We start from the raw sequence: 21644 nt of genomic DNA on the forward strand, positions 1-21644 counted from the left end.
GGATTTGGCTAAAGAGACGATGGAAATGATGCTATTCATAGTTTCTATTATTCCCGTTAACTGTAGCATAACCCTTCCTCTCTATACTTATCAGGTGCCTTAATTGCTACTGGTGTACTGTATCCTAAAACAAAGGAAGTGAGAAGGGTGCGCTGCCACTTGGCTGGCAAAAAGATCTATATCCCAATGTACGTGCTACAATTGTTTAGAGAGTGTTAGCAAATGAGGCAAGGGAATGCCGAGAAGTATGGGAGGTTATAAACACAAATTGAGATTTTATATTTTTTATTGATCTGTTGATATTCACAATAAAACAGACTCCATAGTATTGATTTGGTTACCCTTTATAAAAATCAACACTTTTTTTATTGCTTATACTAAATGTACTAACAGTGGACTTTTCCATCTGCAGATTATACTGAACGTTCAGCAGTGGCAGTGTTTCACAGCAGAGTTTCTCTGAATTGCCGAGACTGAAGGAAAAAAAAAAGAAGTCTTCTGGCGTAGTGCATCATTTGACCAATTTATGTGGTAAGTAAAACTCCCAATCTTTCTTGTAGGCATTAAAAAGATGTTAATAGCATCGGAATGTCCTCACTACTTTATAGTGGGAGCCTGTGCATGAATATAATTTCTGTCAAGATGGAAGTAATATGGATCACATTATGTTGGTCATGATAGTTAATAAAAGACTGACTGACTCAAACTCTACTAAAACCTGCTTTAGATTCTGGTGCTAGCAATGTTCCATTCGAGGAAATTGATGCCTTTGAGGCTGAAATGCACCATGTCACTTATGAAAAATAGTGTTACATTCTCACGGAATGAAGCTCATCTAACCTCTTCTCCTGCACTCTGTGTGTTGGTCTCTGATACTCAAGATGAATTGTTGTTAAGGATAATCTGTCTTTGTACCTCCATCCCACTTTCAAAAAGGACACAGTGCTTTGACTGGTTCAGATTCCTTTACTTTTTCCCCTCCTACGTGGCGGGCAGTCATGAATACAGATAGTAAGCTACTGCATAACTTCTGATATCTCATCCACCTGTGTGGTCAGCTTCCACAAAGACAATTGGTCCAGGGGTGTCTGGCATCACAAAGATAAAGCAAGAAGTTGTCTGACATGAGGTGCCATTCTGTTGCCTAGCAGTCTGACATCATAAAGCTAAAGCAAGATGCTTTCTGACTATAGGGCCACTCTGTTGCGTAGCAGCTGACATCATGAAGCTAAAGGAAGATGTTGTCTGACAGGAGAGCCACTCTGTTGCCTAACAAGGAGCAGGATACATTTATCTTGCTAATGATATGAGTTGCAGGGTAGACAGGATGCCCAACGAAAAGATGAGATGGCAAGAAGTAAGAAATGAGGACTTTATTTAGACTTGCACATTTGAATGAACCAAAGTTTGAGCATAAGAGTCTCAACTTCACCTTTGCTGTACTGGTAGGATTTGGCTAAAGATGGAAATGATGTTATTAATAGTTTCTATTATTCCCGTTAACTGTAGCATAACCCTTCCTCTCTATACTTATCAGGTGCCTTGATTGCTACTGGTGTACCATATCCTAAAACAAGGGAACTGAGAAGGGTGCACTGCCACTTGGCTGGCAAAAAGATCTATATCCCAATGTACGTGCTAGCAGTCTGACATCATAAAGCTAAGCAAGATGCTTTCTTTCTAGAGCGCCACTCTGTTGCGTAGCAGCTGACATCATGAAGGAAAAGGAAGATTTTGTCTGACACGAGAGCCACTCTGTTGCCTAACAAGGAGTAGGATACATTTATCTTGGAAATGATATGAGTTGCAGGGTAGACAGAATGCCCAACGAAAAGATGAGATGGCAAGAAGAAAGAAATTAGGACTTTATTTAGACTTAAACATTTGTATGAGCGGAAGTTTGAGCATAAGAGTCTCAACTTCACCTTTGCTGAACTGGTAGGATTTGGCTAAAGAGACGATGGAAATGATGCTATTCATAGTTTCTATTATTCCCGTTAACTGTAGCATAACCCTTCCTCTCTATACTTATCAGGTGCCTTAATTGCTACTGGTGTACTGTATCCTAAAACAAAGGAAGTGAGAAGGGTGTGCTGCCACTTGGCTGGCAAAAAGATCTATATCCCAATGTACGTGCTACAATTGTTTAGAGAGTGTTAGCAAATGAGGCAAGGGAATGCCGAGAAGTATGGGAGGTTATAAACACAAATTGAGATTTGATTTTTTTATTGAGCTGTTGATTTTCACAATAAAACAGACTCCATAGTATTGATTTGGTTACCCTTTATAAAAATCAACACTTTTTTTATTGCTTATACTAAATGTACTAACAGTGGACTTTTCCATCTGCAGATTATACTGAATGTCCAGCAGTGGCAGTGTTTCACAGCAGAGTTTCTCTGAATTGCCGAGACTGAAGGAAAAAAAAAAAGAAGTCTTCTGGCGTACTGCATCATTTTACCTATTTATGTGGTAAGTAAAACTCCCAATCTTTCTTGTAGGCATTAAAAAGATGTTAATAGCATCGGAATGTCCTCACTACTTTATAGTGGGAGCCTGTGCATGAATATAATTTCTGTCAAGATGGAAGTAATATGGATCACATTATGTTGGTCATGATAGTTAATAAAAGACTGACTGACTCAAACTCTACTAAAACCTGCTTTAGATTCTGGTGCTAGCAATGTTCCATTCGAGGAAATTGATGCCTTTGAGGCTGAAATGCACCATGTCACTTATGAAAAATAGTGTTACATTCTCACGGAATGAAGCTCATCTAACCTCTTCTCCTGCACTCTGTGTGTTGGTCTCTGATACTCAAGATGAATTGTTGTTAAGGATAATCTGTTTTTGTACCTCCATCCCACTTTCAAAAAGGACACAGTGCTTTGACTGGTTCAGATTCCTTTACCATTCCCCCTCCTACGTGGCTGGCAGTCATGAATACAGATAGTAAGCTACTGCATAACTTCTGATATCTAATCCTCCTGTGTCGTCAGCTTTCACATGGACAATTGGTCCAGGGGTCTCTGGCATCACAAGGATAAAGCAAGAAGTTGTCTGACATGAGGTACCATTCTGTTGCCTAGCAGTCTGACATCTTAAAGCTAAAGCAAGATGCTTTCTGACTCTAGGGCCACTCTGTTGCGTAGTAGCTGACATCATGAAGGTAAAGGAAGATTTTGTCTGACACGAGAGCCACTCTGTTGCCTAACAAGGAGTAGGATACATTTATCTTGGAAATGATATGAGTTGCAGGGTAGACAGAATGCCCAACGAAAAGATGAGATGGCAAGAAGAAAGACATTAGGACTTTATTTAGACTTAAACATTTGTATGAGAGGAAGTTTGAGCATTAGAGTCTCAACTTCACCTTTGCTGACCTGGTAGGATTTGGCTAAAGAGACAATGGAAATGATGCTATTCATAGTTTCTATTATTCCCGTTAACTGTAGCACAACCCTTCCTCTCTATACTTATCAGGTGCCTTAATTGCTACTGGTGTACCATATCCTAAAACAAGGGAAGTGAGAAGGGTGTGCTGCCACTTGGCTGGCAAAAAGATCTATATCCCAATATACGTGCTACAATTGTTTAGAGAGTGTAAGCAAATGAGGCAAGGGAATGCAGAAAAGTATGGGAGGTTATAAACACAAATTGAGATTTGATTTTTATATTGTGCTGTTGCCTTTCACAATAAAACAGACTCCATAGTATTGATCTGTTTACCCTTTATAAAAATCAACACTTTTTGTATTGCTTATACTAAATGTACTAACAGTGGACTTTTCCATCTGCAGATTATACTGAACGTTCAGCAGTGGCAGTGTTTCACAGCAGAGTTTCTCTGAATTGCCGAGACTGAAGAAAAAAAAGGAAGTCTTCTGGCATACTGCATCATTTTACCAATTTATGTGGTAAGTAAAACTTCCAAACATTCTTTTAGGCATTAAAAAGATGTTAATAGCATCGGAATGTCCTCACTACTTTATAGTGGGAGCCTGTGCCTGAATATAATTTCTGTCAAGATGGAAGTAATATGGATCACATTATGTTGGTCATTATAGTTAATAAAAGACTGACTGACTCAAACTCTACTAAAACCTGCTTTAGATTCTGGTGCTACCAATGTTCCTTTCGTGGAAATTGATGCCTTTGAGGCTGAAATGCACCATCTCACTTAAGAAAAATAGTGTTACATTTTCACGGAATGAAGCTCATCTAACCTCTTCTCCTGCACTCTGTATGTTGGTCTCTGATACTCAATATGGATTGTTGTTAAGGATAATCTGTCTTTGTACCTCCATCCCACTTTCAAAAAGGACACAGTGCTTTGACTGGTTTAGATTCCTTTACTTTTTCCCCTCCTACGTGGCGGGCAGTCATGAATACAGATAGTAAGCTACTGCATAACTTCTGATATCTCATCCACCTGTGTGGTCAGCTTCCACAAAGACAATTGGTCCAGGGGTGTCTGGCATCACAAAGATAAAGCAAGAAGTTGTCTGACATGAGGTGCCATTCTGTTGCCTAACAGTCTGACATCATAAAGCTAAAGCAAGATGCTTTCTGACTATAGGGCCACTCTGTTGCGTAGCAGCTGACATCATGAAGCTAAAGGAAGATGTTGTCTGACAGGAGAGCCACTCTGTTGCCTAACAAGGAGTAGGATACATTTATCTTGCTAATGATATGAGTTGCAGGGTAGACAGGATGCCCAACGAAAAGATGAGATGGCAAGAAGTAAGAAATGAGGACTTTATTTAGACTTGCACATTTGAATGAACCAAAGTTTGAGCATAAGAGTCTCAACTTCACCTTTGCTGTACTGGTAGGATTTGGCTAAAGATGGAAATGATGTTATTAATAGTTTCTATTATTCCCGTTAACTGTAGCATAACCCTTCCTCTCTATACTTATCAGGTGCCTTGATTGCTACTGGTGTACCATATCCTAAAACAAGGGAACTGAGAAGGGTGCACTGCCACTTGGCTGTCAAAAAGATCTATATCCCAATGTACGTGCTAGCAGTCTGACATCATAAAGCTAAGCAAGATGCTTTCTTTCTAGAGCGCCACTCTGTTGCGTAGCAGCTGACATCATGAAGGAAAAGGAAGATTTTGTCTGACACGAGAGCCACTCTGTTGCCTAACAAGGAGTAGGATACATTTATCTTGGAAATGATATGAGTTGCAGGGTAGACAGAATGCCCAACGAAAAGATGAGATGGCAAGAAGAAAGAAATTAGGACTTTATTTAGACTTAAACATTTGTATGAGCGGAAGTTTGAGCATAAGAGTCTCAACTTCACCTTTGCTGAACTGGTAGGATTTGGCTAAAGAGACGATGGAAATGATGCTATTCATAGTTTCTATTATTCCCGTTAACTGTAGCATAACCCTTCCTCTCTATACTTATCAGGTGCCTTAATTGCTACTGGTGTACTGTATCCTAAAACAAAGGAAGTGAGAAGGGTGTGCTGCCACTTGGCTGGCAAAAAAATCTATATCCCAATGTACGTGCTACAATTGTTTAGAGAGTGTTAGCAAATGAGGCAAGGGAATGCCGAGAAGTATGGGAGGTTATAAACACAAATTGAGATTTGATTTTTTTATTGAGCTGTTGATTTTCACAATAAAACAGACTCCATAGTATTGATTTGGTTACCCTTTATAAAAATCAACACTTTTTTTATTGCTTATACTAAATGTACTAACAGTGGACTTTTCCATCTGCAGATTATACTGAATGTCCAGCAGTGGCAGTGTTTCACAGCAGAGTTTCTCTGAATTGCCGAGACTGAAGGAAAAAAAAAAGAAGTCTTCTGGCGTAGTGCATCATTTGACCAATTTATGTGGTAAGTAAAACTCCCAATCTTTCTTGTAGGCATTAAAAAGATGTTAATAGCATCGGAATGTCCTCACTACTTTATAGTGGGAGCCTGTGCATGAATATAATTTCTGTCAAGATGGAAGTAATATGGATCACATTATGTTGGTCATGATAGTTAATAAAAGACTGACTGACTCAAACTCTACTAAAACCTGCTTTAGATTCTGGTGCTAGCAATGTTCCATTCGAGGAAATTGATGCCTTTGAGGCTGAAATGCACCATGTCACTTATGAAAAATAGTGTTACATTCTCACGGAATGAAGCTCATCTAACCTCTTCTCCTGCACTCTGTGTGTTGGTCTCTGATACTCAAGATGAATTGTTGTTAAGGATAATCTGTCTTTGTACCTCCATCCCACTTTCAAAAAGGACACAGTGCTTTGACTGGTTCAGATTCCTTTACCATTCCCCCTCCTACGTGGCTGGCAGTCATGAATACAGATAGTAAGCTACTGCATAACTTCTGATATCTAATCCTCCTGTGTCGTCAGCTTTCACATGGACAATTGGTCCAGGGGTCTCTGGCATCACAAGGATAAAGCAAGAAGTTGTCTGACATGAGGTACCATTCTGTTGCCTAGCAGTCTGACATCTTAAAGCTAAAGCAAGATGCTTTCTGACTCTAGGGCCACTCTGTTGCGTAGTAGCTGACATCATGAAGGTAAAGGAAGATTTTGTCTGACACGAGAGCCACTCTGTTGCCTAACAAGGAGTAGGATACATTTATCTTGGAAATGATATGAGTTGCAGGGTAGACAGAATGCCCAACGAAAAGATGAGATGGCAAGAAGAAAGACATTAGGACTTTATTTAGACTTAAACATTTGTATGAGAGGAAGTTTGAGCATAAGAGTCTCAACTTCACCTTTGCTGACCTGGTAGGATTTGGCTAAAGAGACAATGGAAATGATGCTATTCATAGTTTCTATTATTCCCGTTAACTGTAGCACAACCCTTCCTCTCTATACTTATCAGGTGCCTTAATTGCTACTGGTGTACCATATCCTAAAACAAGGGAAGTGAGAAGTGTGTGCTGCCACTTGGCTGGCAAAAAGATCTATATCCCAATATACGTGCTACAATTGTTTAGAGAGTGTAAGCAAATGAGGCAAGGGAATGCAGAAAAGTATGGGAGGTTATAAACACAAATTGAGATTTGATTTTTATATTGTGCTGTTGCCTTTCACAATAAAACAGACTCCATAGTATTGATCTGTTTACCCTTTATAAAAATCAACACTTTTTGTATTGCTTATACTAAATGTACTAACAGTGGACTTTTCCATCTGCAGATTATACTGAACGTTCAGCAGTGGCAGTGTTTCACAGCAGAGTTTCTCTGAATTGCCGAGACTGAAGAAAAAAAAGGAAGTCTTCTGGCATACTGCATCATTTTACCAATTTATGTGGTAAGTAAAACTTCCAAACATTCTTTTAGGCATTAAAAAGATGTTAATAGCATCGGAATGTCCTCACTACTTTATAGTGGGAGCCTGTGCCTGAATATAATTTCTGTCAAGATGGAAGTAATATGGATCACATTATGTTGGTCATTATAGTTAATAAAAGACTGACTGACTCAAACTCTACTAAAACCTGCTTTAGATTCTGGTGCTACCAATGTTCCATTCGTGGAAATTGATGCCTTTGAGGCTGAAATGCACCATCTCACTTAAGAAAAATAGTGTTACATTTTCACGGAATGAAGCTCATCTAACCTCTTCTCCTGCACTCTGTATGTTGGTCTCTGATACTCAATATGGATTGTTGTTAAGGATAATCTGTCTTTGTACCTCCATCCCACTTTCAAAAAGGACACAGTGCTTTGACTGGTTTAGATTCCTTTACTTTTTCCCCTCCTACGTGGCGGGCAGTCATGAATACAGATAGTAAGCTACTGCATAACTTCTGATATCTCATCCTCCTGTGTGGTCAGCTTCCACAAAGACAATTGGTCCAGGGGTGTCTGGCATCACAAAGATAAAGCAAGAAGTTGTCTGACATGAGGTGCCATTCGCTAAAGCAAGATGCTTTCTGACTATAGGGCCACTCTGTTGCGTAGCAGCTGACATCATGAAGCTAAAGGAAGATGTTGTCTGACAGGAGAGCCACTCTGTTTCTAACAAGGAGTAGGATACATTTATCTTGCTAATGATATGAGTTGCAGGGTAGACAGGATGCCCAACGAAAAGATGAGATGGCAAGAAGTAAGAAATTAGGACTTTATTTAGACTTGCACATTTGAATGAACCAAAGTTTGAGCATAAGAGTCTCAACTTCACCTTTGCTGTACTGGTAGGATTTGGCTAAAGATGGAAATGATGTTATTAATAGTTTCTATTATTCCCGTTAACTGTAGCATAACCCTTCCTCTCTATACTTATCAGGTGCCTTGATTGCTACTGGTGTACCATATCCTAAAACAAGGGAACTGAGAAGGGTGCACTGCCACTTGGCTGGCAAAAAGATCTATATCCCAATGTACGTGCTAGCAGTCTGACATCATAAAGCTAAGCAAGATGCTTTCTTTCTAGAGCGCCACTCTGTTGCGTAGCAGCTGACATCATGAAGGAAAAGGAAGATTTTGTCTGACACGAGAGCCACTCTGTTGCCTAACAAGGAGTAGGATACATTTATCTTGGAAATGATATGAGTTGCAGGGTAGACAGAATGCCCAACGAAAAGATGAGATGGCAAGAAGAAAGAAATTAAGACTTTATTTAGACTTAAACATTTGTATGAGCGGAAGTTTGAGCATAAGAGTCTCAACTTCACCTTTGCTGAACTGGTAGGATTTGGCTAAAGAGACGATGGAAATGATGCTATTCATAGTTTCTATTATTCCCGTTAACTGTAGCATAACCCTTCCTCTCTATACGTATCAGGTGCCTTAATTGCTACTGGTGTACTGTATCCTAAAACAAAGGAAGTGAGAAGGGTGTGCTGCCACTTGGCTGGCAAAAAGATCTATATCCCAATGTACGTGCTACAATTGTTTAGAGAGTGTTAGCAAATGAGGCAAGGGAATGCCGAGAAGTATGGGAGGTTATAAACACAAATTGAGATTTGATTTTTTTATTGAGCTGTTGATTTTCACAATAAAACAGACTCCATAGTATTGATTTGGTTACCCTTTATAAAAATCAACACTTTTTTTATTGCTTATACTAAATGTACTGACAGTGGACTTTTCCATCTGCAGATTATACTGAATGTCCAGCAGTGGCAGTGTTTCACAGCAGAGTTTCTCTGAATTGCCGAGACTGAAGGAAAAAAAAAAAGAAGTCTTCTGGCGTACTGCATCATTTTACCAATTTATGTGGTAAGTAAAACTCCCAATCATTCTTTTAGGCATTAAAAAGATGTTAATAGCATCAGAATGTCCACACTACTTTACAGTGGGAGCCAGTGCCTGAATATAATTTCTGTCAAGATGGAAGTAATATGGATCACATTATGTTGGTCATGATAGTTAATAAAAGACTGACTGTTTCAAACTCTACTAAAACCTGCTTTAGATTCTGGTGCTAGCAATGTTCCATTCGAGGAAATTGATGCCTTTGAGGCTGAAATGCACCATCTCACTTATGAAAAATAGTGTTACATTCTCACGGAATGAAGCTCATCTAACCTCTTCTCCTGCACTCTGTATGTTGGTCTCTGATACTCAATATGGATTGTTGTTAAGGATAATCTGTCTTTGTTCCTCCATCCCACTTTCAAAAAGGACACAGTGCTTTGACTGGTTTAGATTCCTTTACTTTTCCCCCTTCTACGTGGCTGGCAGTCATGAATACAGACAGTAAGCTACTGCATAACTTCTGATATCTCATCCTCCTGTGTGGTCAGCTTCCACAAAGACAATTGGTCCAGGGGTGTCTGGCATCACAAAGATGAAGCAAGAAGTTCTCTGACATGAGGTGCCATTCTGTTGCCTAGCAGTCTGACATCATAAAGCTAAAGCAAGATGCTTTCTGACTATAGGGCCACTCTGTTGCGTAGCAGCTGACATCATGAAGCTAAAGGAAGATGTTGTCTGACAGGAGAGCCACTCTGTTGCCTAACAAGGAGTAGGATACATTTATCTTGCTAATGATATGAGTTGCAGGGTAGACAGGATGCCCAACGAAAAGATGAGATGGCAAGAAGAAAGAAATGAGGACTTTATTTAGACTTAAACATTTGTATGAGCGGAAGTTTGAGCATAAGAGTCTCAACTTCACCTTTGCTGAACTGGTAGGATTTGGCTAAAGAGACGATGGAAATGATGCTATTCATAGTTTCTATTATTCCCGTTAACTGTAGCATAACCCTTCCTCTCTATACTTATCAGGTGCCTTAATTGCTACTGGTGTACTGTATCCTAAAACAAAGGAAGTGAGAAGGGTGCGCTGCCACTTGGCTGGCAAAAAGATCTATATCCCAATGTACGTGCTACAATTGTTTAGAGAGTGTTAGCAAATGAGGCAAGGGAATGCCGAGAAGTATGGGAGGTTATAAACACAAATTGAGATTTTATATTTTTTATTGATCTGTTGATATTCACAATAAAACAGACTCCATAGTATTGATTTGGTTACCCTTTATAAAAATCAACACTTTTTTTATTGCTTATACTAAATGTACTAACAGTGGACTTTTCCATCTGCAGATTATACTGAATGTCCAGCAGTGGCAGTGTTTCACAGCAGAGTTTCTCTGAATTGCCGAGACTGAAGGAAAAAAAAAAAGAAGTCTTCTGGCGTACTGCATCATTTTACCAATTTATGTGGTAAGTAAAACTCCCAATCATTCTTTTAGGCATTAAAAAGATGTTAATAGCATCAGAATGTCCTCACTACTTTACAGTGGGAGCCTGTGCCTGAATATAATTTCTGTCAAGATGGAAGTAATATGGATCACATTATGTTGGTCATGATAGTTAATAAAAGACTGACTGACTCAAACTCTACTAAAACCTGCTTTAGATTCTGGTGCTAGCAATGTTCCATTCGAGGAAATTGATGCCTTTGAGGCTGAAATGCACCATCTCACTTATGAAAAATAGTGTTACATTCTCACGGAATGAAGCTCATCTAACCTCTTCTCCTGCACTCTGTATGTTGGTCTCTGATACTCAATATGGATTTTTGTTAAGGATGATCTGTCTTTGTTCCTCCATCCCACTTTCAAAAAGGACACAGTGCTTTGACTGGTTTAGATTCCTTTACTTTTCCCCCTCCTACGTGGCTGGCAGTCATGAATACAGATAGTAAGCTTCTGCATGACTTCTGATATCTCATCCTCCTGTGTGGTCAGCTTCCTCAAAGACAATTGGTCCAGGGGTGTCTGGCATCACAAAGATAAGGCAAGAAGTTGTCTGACATGAGGTGCCATTCTGTTGCCAAGCAGTCTGACATCATAAAGCTAAAGCAAGATGCTTTCTGACTATAGGGCCACTCTGCTGCGTAGCAGCTGACATCATGAAGCTAAAGGAAGATGTTGTCTGACAGGAGAGCCACTCTGTTGCCTAACAAGGAGTAGGATACATTTATCTTGCTAATGATATGAGTTGCAGGGTAGACAGGATGCCCAACGAAAAGATGAGATGGCAAGAAGAAAGAAATTAGGACTTTATTTAGGCTTGCACATTTGTATGAACCGAAGTTTGAGCATAAGAGTCTCAACTTCACCTTTGCTGTACTGGTAGGATTTGGCTAAAGATGGAAATGATGCTATTAATAGTTTCTATTATTCCCGTTAACTGTAGCATAACCCTTCCTCTCTATACTTATCAGGTGCCTTGATTGCTATTGGTGTACCATATCCTAAAACAAGGGAAGTGAGAAGGGTGCACTGCCACTTGGCTGGCAAAAAGATCTATATCTCAATGTACGTGCTAGCAGTCTGACATCATAAAGCTAAGCAAGATGCTTTCTTTCTAGAGGGCCACTCTGTTGCGTAGCAGCTGACATCATGAAGGAAAAGGAAGATTTTGTCTGACACGAGAGCCACTCTGTTGCCTAACAAGGTGTAGGATACATTTATCTTGGAAATGATATGAGTTGCAGGGTAGACAGAACGCCCAACGAAAAGATGAGATGGCAAGAAGAAAGAAATTAGGACTTTATTTAGACTTAAACATTTGTATGAGCGGAAGTTTGAGCATAAGAGTCTCAACTTCACCTTTGCTGAACTGGTAGGATTTGGCTAAAGAGACGATGGAAATGATGCTATTCATAGTTTCTATTATTCCCGTTAACTGTAGCATAACCCTTCCTCTCTATACTTATCAGGTGCCTTAATTGCTACTGGTGTACTGTATCCTAAAACAAAGGAAGTGAGAAGGGTGCGCTGCCACTTGGCTGGCAAAAAGATCTATATCCCAATGTACGTGCTACAATTGTTTAGAGAGTGTTAGCAAATGAGGCAAGGGAATGCCGAGAAGTATGGGAGGTTATAAACACAAATTGAGATTTTATATTTTTTATTGATCTGTTGATATTCACAATAAAACAGACTCCATAGTATTGATTTGGTTACCCTTTATAAAAATCAACACTTTTTTTATTGCTTAGACTAAATGTACTAACAGTGGACTTTTCCATCTGCAGATTATACTGAATGTCCAGCAGTGGCAGTGTTTCACAGCAGAGTTTCTCTGAATTGCCGAGACTGAAGGAAAAAAAAAAAGAAGTCTTCTGGCGTACTGCATCATTTTACCAATTTATGTGGTAAGTAAAACTCCCAATCATTCTTTTAGGCATTAAAAAGATGTTAATAGCATCAGAATGTCCTCACTACTTTACAGTGGGAGCCTGTGCCTGAATATAATTTCTGTCAAGATGGAAGTAATATGGATCACATTATGTTGGTCATGATAGTTAATAAAAGACTGACTGACTCAAACTCTACTAAAACCTGCTTTAGATTCTGGTGCTAGCAATGTTCCATTCGAGGAAATTGATGCCTTTGAGGCTGAAATGCACCATCTCACTTATGAAAAATAGTGTTACATTCTCACGGAATGAAGCTCATCTAACCTCTTCTCCTGCACTCTGTATGTTGGTCTCTGATACTCAATATGGATTTTTGTTAAGGATGATCTGTCTTTGTTCCTCCATCCCACTTTCAAAAAGGACACAGTGCTTTGACTGGTTTAGATTCCTTTACTTTTCCCCCTCCTACGTGGCTGGCAGTCATGAATACAGATAGTAAGCTTCTGCATGACTTCTGATATCTCATCCTCCTGTGTGGTCAGCTTCCTCAAAGACAATTGGTCCAGGGGTGTCTGGCATCACAAAGATAAGGCAAGAAGTTGTCTGACATGAGGTGCCATTCTGTTGCCAAGCAGTCTGACATCATAAAGCTAAAGCAAGATGCTTTCTGACTATAGGGCCACTCTGCTGCGTAGCAGCTGACATCATGAAGCTAAAGGAAGATGTTGTCTGACAGGAGAGCCACTCTGTTGCCTAACAAGGAGTAGGATACATTTATCTTGCTAATGATATGAGTTGCAGGGTAGACAGGATGCCCAACGAAAAGATGAGATGGCAAGAAGAAAGAAATTAGGACTTTATTTAGGCTTGCACATTTGTATGAACCGAAGTTTGAGCATAAGAGTCTCAACTTCACCTTTGCTGTACTGGTAGGATTTGGCTAAAGATGGAAATGATGCTATTAATAGTTTCTATTATTCCCGTTAACTGTAGCATAACCCTTCCTCTCTATACTTATCAGGTGCCTTGATTGCTATTGGTGTACCATATCCTAAAACAAGGGAAGTGAGAAGGGTGCACTGCCACTTGGCTGGCAAAAAGATCTATATCTCAATGTACGTGCTAGCAGTCTGACATCATAAAGCTAAGCAAGATGCTTTCTTTCTAGAGGGCCACTCTGTTGCGTAGCAGCTGACATCATGAAGGAAAAGGAAGATTTTGTCTGACACGAGAGCCACTCTGTTGCCTAACAAGGTGTAGGATACATTTATCTTGGAAATGATATGAGTTGCAGGGTAGACAGAACGCCCAACGAAAAGATGAGATGGCAAGAAGAAAGAAATTAGGACTTTATTTAGACTTAAACATTTGTATGAGCGGAAGTTTGAGCATAAGAGTCTCAACTTCACCTTTGCTGAACTGGTAGGATTTGGCTAAAGAGACGATGGAAATGATGCTATTCATAGTTTCTATTATTCCCGTTAACTGTAGCACAACCCTTCCTCTCTATACTTATCAGGTGCCTTAATTGCTACTGGTGTACCATATCCTAAAACAAGGGAAGTGAGAAGGGTGTGCTGCCACTTGGCTGGCAAAAAGATCTATATCCCAATATACGGGCTACAATTGTTTAGAGAGTGTAAGCAAATGAGGCAAGGGAATGCAGAAAAGTATGGGAGGTTATAAACACCAATTGAGATTTGATTTTTATGTTGAGCTGTTGCCTTTCACAATAAAACAGACTCCATAGTATTGATCTGTTTACCCTTTATAAAAATCAACACTTTTTGTATTGCTTATACTAAATGTACTAACAGTGGACTTTTCCATCTGCAGATTATACTGAATGTCCAGCAGTGGCAGTGTTTCACAGAAGAGTTTCTCTGAATTGCAGAGACTGAAGGAAAAAAAAAAGAAGTCTTCTGGCGTAGTGCATCATTTGACCAATTTATGTGGTAAGTAAAACTCCCAATCTTTCTTGTAGGCATTAAAATGATGTTAATAGCATCGGAATGTCCTCACTACTTTATAGTGGGAGCCTGTGCATGAATATAATTTCTGTCAAGATGGAAGTAATATGGATCACATTATGTTGGTCATGATAGTTAATAAAAGACTGACTGACTCAAACTCTACTAAAACCTGCTTTAGATTCTGGTGCTAGCAATGTTCCATTCGAGGAAATTGATGCCTTTGAGGCTGAAATGCACCATGTCACTTATGAAAAATAGTGTTACATTCTCACGGAATGAAGCTCATCTAACCTCTTCTCCTGCACTCTGTGTGTTGGTCTCTGATACTCAAGATGAATTGTTGTTAAGGATAATCTGTCTTTGTACCTCCATCCCACTTTCAAAAAGGACACAGTGCTTTGACTGGTTCAGATTTCTTTACTTTTTCCCCTCCTACGTGGCGGGCAGTCATGAATACAGATAGTAAGCTACTGCATAACTTCTGATATCTCATCCACCTGTGTGGTCAGCTTCCACAAAGACAATTGGTCCAGGGGTGTCTGGCATCACAAAGATAAAGCAAGAAGTTGTCTGACATGAGGTGCCATTCTGTTGCCTAACAGTCTGACATCATAAAGCTAAAGCAAGATGCTTTCTGACTATAGGGCCACTCTGTTGCGTAGCAGCTGACATCATGAAGCTAAAGGAAGATGTTGTCTGACAGGAGAGCCACTCTGTTGCCTAACAAGGAGTAGGATACATTTATCTTGCTAATGATATGAGTTGCAGGGTAGACAGGATGCCCAACGAAAAGATGAGATGGCAAGAAGTAAGAAATGAGGACTTTATTTAGACTTGCACATTTGAATGAACCAAAGTTTGAGCATAAAAGTCTCAACTTCACCTTTGCTGTACTGGTAGGATTTGGCTAAAGATGGAAATGATGTTATTAATAGTTTCTATTATTCCCGTTAACTGTAGCATAACCCTTCCTCTCTATACTTATCAGGTGCCTTGATTGCTACTGGTGTACCATATCCTAAAACAAGGGAACTGAGAAGGGTGCACTGCCACTTGGCTGGCAAAAAGATCTATATCCCAATGTACGTGCTAGCAGTCTGACATCATAAAGCTAAGCAAGATGCTTTCTTTCTAGAGCGCCACTCTGTTGCGTAGCAGCTGACATCATGAAGGAAAAGGAAGATTTTGTCTGACACGAGAGCCACTCTGTTGCCTAACAAGGAGTAGGATACATTTATCTTGGAAATGATATGAGTTGCAGGGTAGACAGAATGCCCAACGAAAAGATGAGATGGCAAGAAGAAAGAAATTAGGACTTTATTTAGACTTAAACATTTGTATGAGCGGAAGTTTGAGCATAAGAGTCTCAACTTCACCTTTGCTGAACTGGTAGGATTTGGCTAAAGAGACGATGGAAATGATGCTATTCATAGTTTCTATTATTCCCGTTAACTGTAGCATAACCCTTCCTCTCTATACTTATCAGGTGCCTTAATTGCTACTGGTGTACTGTATCCTAAAACAAAGGAAGTGAGAAGGGTGTGCTGCCACTTGGCTGGCAAAAAGATCTATATCCCAATGTACGTGCTACAATTGTTTAGAGAGTGTTAGCAAATGAGGCAAGGGAATGCCGAGAAGTATGGGAGGTTATAAACACAAATTGAGATTTGATTTTTTTATTGAGCTGTTGATTTTCACAATAAAACAGACTCCATAGTATTGATTTGGTTACCCTTTATAAAAATCAACACTTTTTTTATTGCTTATACTAAATGTACTAACAGTGGACTTTTCCATCTGCAGATTATACTGAATGTCCAGCAGTGGCAGTGTTTCACAGCAGAGTTTCTCTGAATTGCCGAGACTGAAGGAAAAAAAAAAGAAGTCTTCTGGCGTAGTGCATCATTTGACCAATTTATGTGGTAAGTAAAACTCCCAATCTTTCTTGTAGGCATTAAAAAGATGTTAATAGCATCGGAATGTCCTCACTACTTTATAGTGGGAGCCTGTGCATGAATATAATTTCTGTCAAGATGGAAGTAATATGGATCACATTATGTTGGTCATGATAGTTAATAAAAGACTGACTGACTCAAACTCTACTAAAACCTGCTTTAGATTCTGGTGCTAGCAATGTTCCATTCGAGGAAATTGATGCCTTTGAGGCTGAAATGCACCATGTCACTTATGAAAAATAGTGTTACATTCTCACGGAATGAAGCTCATCTAACCTCTTCTCCTGCACTCTGTGTGTTGGTCTCTGATACTCAAGATGAATTGTTGTTAAGGATAATCTGTCTTTGTACCTCCATCCCACTTTCAAAAAGGACACAGTGCTTTGACTGGTTCAGATTCCTTTACCATTCCCCCTCCTACGTGGCTGGCAGTCATGAATACAGATAGTAAGCTACTGCATAACTTCTGATATCTAATCCTCCTGTGTCGTCAGCTTTCACATGGACAATTGGTCCAGGGGTCTCTGGCATCACAAGGATAAAGCAAGAAGTTGTCTGACATGAGGTACCATTCTGTTGCCTAGCAGTCTGACATCTTAAAGCTAAAGCAAGATGCTTTCTGACTCTAGGGCCACTCTGTTGCGTAGTAGCTGACATCATGAAGGTAAAGGAAGATGTTGTCTGACAGGAGAGCCACTCTGTTGCCTAACAAGGAGTAGGATACATTTATCTTGCTAATGATATGAGTTGCAGGGTAGACAGGATGCCCAACGAAAAGATGAGATGGCAAGAAGAAAGAAATTAGGACTTTATTTAAACTTGCACATTTGTATGAACCGAAGTTTGAGCATAAAAGTCTCAACTTCACCTTTGCTGTACTGGTAGGATTTGGCTAAAGAGACAATGGAAATGATGCTATTCATAGTTTCTAATATTCCCGTTAACTGTAGCACAACCCTTCCTCTCTATTCTTATCAGGTGCCTTAATTGCTACTGGTGTACCATATCCTAAAACAAGGGAAGTGAGAAGGGTGAATTGCCGAGACTGAAGAAAAAAAAAAGGAAGTCTTCTGGCATACTGCATCATTTGACCAATTTATGTGGTAAGTAAAACTTTCAATCATTCTTTTAGGCATTAAAAAGATGTTAATAGCATAGGAATGTCCTCACTACTTTATAGTGGGAGCCTGTGCCTGAATATAATTTCTGTCAAGATGGAAGTAATATGGATCACATTATGTTGGTCATTATAGTTAATAAAAGACTGACTGACTCAAACTCTACTAAAACCTGCTTTAGATTCTGGTGCTACCAATGTTCCATTCGTGGAAATTGATGCCTTTGAGGCTGAAATGCACCATCTCACTTAAGAAAAATAGTGTTACATTTTCACGGAATGAAGCTCATCTAACCTCTTCTCCTGCACTCTGTATGTTGGTCTCTGATACTCAATATGGATTGTTGTTAAGGATAATCTGTCTTTGTACCTCCATCCCACTTTCAAAAAGGACACAGTGCTTTGACTGGTTTAGATTCCTTTACTTTTTCCCCTCCTACGTGGCGGGCAGTCATGAATACAGATAGTAAGCTACTGCATAACTTCTGATATCTCATCCTCCTGTGTGGTCAGCTTCCACAAAGACAATTGGTCCAGGGGTGTCTGGCATCACAAAGATAAAGCAAGAAGTTGTCTGACATGAGGTGCCATTCTGTTGCCTAGCAGTCTGACATCATAAAGCTAAAGCAAGATGCTTTCTGACTATAGGGCCACTCTGTTGCGTAGCAGCTGACATCATGAAGCTAAAGGAAGATGTTGTCTGACAGGAGAGCCACTCTGTTGCCTAACAAGGAGTAGGATACATTTATCTTGGAAATGATATGAGTTGCAGGATAGACAGGATGCCCAACGAAAAGATGAGATGGCAAGAAGAAAGAAATTAGGACTTTATTTAGACTTGCACATTTGTATGAACCGAAGTTTGAGCATAAGAGTCTCAACTTCACCTTTGCTGTACTGGTAGGATTTGGCTAAAGATAGAAATGATGCTATTAATAGTTTCTATTATTCCCGTTAACTGTAGCATAACCCTTCCTCTCTATACTTATCAGGTGCCTTGATTGCTACTGGTGTACCATATCCTAAAACAAGGGAAGTGAGAAGGGTGCACTGCCACTTGGCTGGCAAAAAGATCTATATCCCAATGTACGTGCTAGCAGTCTGACATCATAAAGCTAAGCAAGATGCTTTCTTTCTAGAGGGCCACTCTGTTGCGTAGCAGCTGACATCATGAAGGAAAAGGAAGATTTTGTCTGACACGAGAGCCACTCTGTTGCCTAACAAGGAGTAGGATACATTTATCTTGGAAATGATATGAGTTGCAGGGTAGACAGAATGCCCAACGAAAAGATGAGATGGCAAGAAGAAAGAAATTAGGACTTTATTTAGACTTAAACATTTGTATGAGCGGAAGTTTGAGCATAAGAGTCTCAACTTCACCTTTGCTGAACTGGTAGGATTTGGCTAAAGAGACGATGGAAATGATGCTATTCATAGTTTCTATTATTCCCGTTAACTGTGCATAACCCTTCCTCTCTATACTTATCAGGTGCCTTAATTGCTACTGGTGTACTGTATCCTAAAACAAAGGAAGTGAGAAGGGTGTGCTGCCACTTGGCTGGCAAAAAGATCTATATCCTAATGTACGTGCTACAATTGTTTAGAGAGTGTTAGCAAATGAGGCAAGGGAATGCCGAGAAGTATGGGAGGTTATAAACACAAATTGAGATTTGATTTTTTTATTGAGCTGTTGATTTTCACAATAAAACAGACTCCGTAGTATTGATTTGGTTACCCTTTATAAAAATCAACACTTTTTTTATTGCTTATACTAAATGTACTAACAGTGGACTTTTCCATCTGCAGATTATACTGAATGTCCAGCAGTGGCAGTGTTTCACAGCAGAGTTTCTCTGAATTGCCGAGACTGAAGGAAAAAAAAAAGAAGTTTTCTGGCGTAGTGCATCATTTGACCAATTTATGTGGTAAGTAAAACTCCCAATCTTTCTTGTAGGCATTAAAAAGATGTTAATAGCATCGGAATGTCCTCACTACTTTATAGTGGGAGCCTGTGCCTGAATATAATTTCTGTCAAGATGGAAGTAATATGGATCACATTATGTTGGTCATTATAGTTAATAAAAGACTGACTGACTCAAACTCTACTAAAACCTGCTTTAGATTCTGGTGCTACCAATGTTCCTTTCGTGGAAATTGATGCCTTTGAGGCTGAAATGCACCATCTCACTTAAGAAAAATAGTGTTACATTTTCACGGAATGAAGCTCATCTAACCTCTTCTCCTGCACTCTGTATGTTGGTCTCTGATACTCAATATGGATTGTTGTTAAGGATAATCTGTCTTTGTACCTCCATCCCACTTTCAAAAAGGACACAGTGCTTTGACTGGTTTAGATTCCTTTACTTTTTCCCCTCCTACGTGGCGGGCAGTCATGAATACAGATAGTAAGCTACTGCATAACTTCTGATATCTCATCCACCTGTGTGGTCAGCTTCCACAAAGACAATTGGTCCAGGGGTGTCTGGCATCACAAAGATAAAGCAAGAAGTTGTCTGACATGAGGTGCCATTCTGTTGCCTAACAGTCTGACATCATAAAGCTAAAGCAAGATGCTTTCTGACTATAGGGCCACTCTGTTGCGTAGCAGCTGACATCATGAAGCTAAAGGAAGATGTTGTCTGACAGGAGAGCCACTCTGTTGCCTAACAAGGAGTAGGATACATTTATCTTGCTAATGATATGAGTTGCAGGGTAGACAGGATGCCCAACGAAAAGATGAGATGGCAAGAAGTAAGAAATGAGGACTTTATTTAGACTTGCACATTTGAATGAACCAAAGTTTGAGCATAAGAGTCTCAACTTCACCTTTGCTGTACTGGTAGGATTTGGCTAAAGATGGAAATGATGTTATTAATAGTTTCTATTATTCCCGTTAACTGTAGCATAACCCTTCCTCTCTATACTTATCAGGTGCCTTGATTGCTACTGGTGTACCATATCCTAAAACAAGGGAACTGAGAAGGGTGCACTGCCACTTGGCTGGCAAAAAGATCTATATCCCAATGTACGTGCTAGCAGTCTGACATCATAAAGCTAAGCAAGATGCTTTCTTTCTAGAGCGCCACTCTGTTGCGTAGCAGCTGACATCATGAAGGAAAAGGAAGATTTTGTCTGACACGAGAGCCACTCTGTTGCCTAACAAGGAGTAGGATACATTTATCTTGGAAATGATATGAGTTGCAGGGTAGACAGAATGCCCAACGAAAAGATGAGATGGCAAGAAGAAAGAAATTAGGACTTTATTTAGACTTAAACATTTGTATGAGCGGAAGTTTGAGCATAAGAGTCTCAACTTCACCTTTGCTGAACTGGTAGGATTTGGCTAAAGAGACGATGGAAATGATGCTATTCATAGTTTCTATTATTCCCGTTAACTGTAGCATAACCCTTCCTCTCTATACTTATCAGGTGCCTTAATTGCTACTGGTGTACTGTATCCTAAAACAAAGGAAGTGAGAAGGGTGTGCTGCCACTTGGCTGGCAAAAAAATCTATATCCCAATGTACGTGCTACAATTGTTTAGAGAGTGTTAGCAAATGAGGCAAGGGAATGCCGAGAAGTATGGGAGGTTATAAACACAAATTGAGATTTGATTTTTTTATTGAGCTGTTGATTTTCACAATAAAACAGACTCCATAGTATTGATTTGGTTACCCTTTATAAAAATCAACACTTTTTTTATTGCTTATACTAAATGTACTAACAGTGGACTTTTCCATCTGCAGATTATACTGAATGTCCAGCAGTGGCAGTGTTTCACAGCAGAGTTTCTCTGAATTGCCGAGACTGAAGGAAAAAAAAAAGAAGTCTTCTGGCGTAGTGCATCATTTGACCAATTTATGTGGTAAGTAAAACTCCCAATCTTTCTTGTAGGCATTAAAAAGATGTTAATAGCATCGGAATGTCCTCACTACTTTATAGTGGGAGCCTGTGCATGAATATAATTTCTGTCAAGATGGAAGTAATATGGATCACATTATGTTGGTC

Source organism: Lissotriton helveticus, chromosome 11, assembly GCF_964261635.1.
Source record: "Lissotriton helveticus chromosome 11, aLisHel1.1, whole genome shotgun sequence".
Lineage (NCBI taxonomy): Eukaryota > Metazoa > Chordata > Amphibia > Caudata > Salamandridae > Lissotriton > Lissotriton helveticus.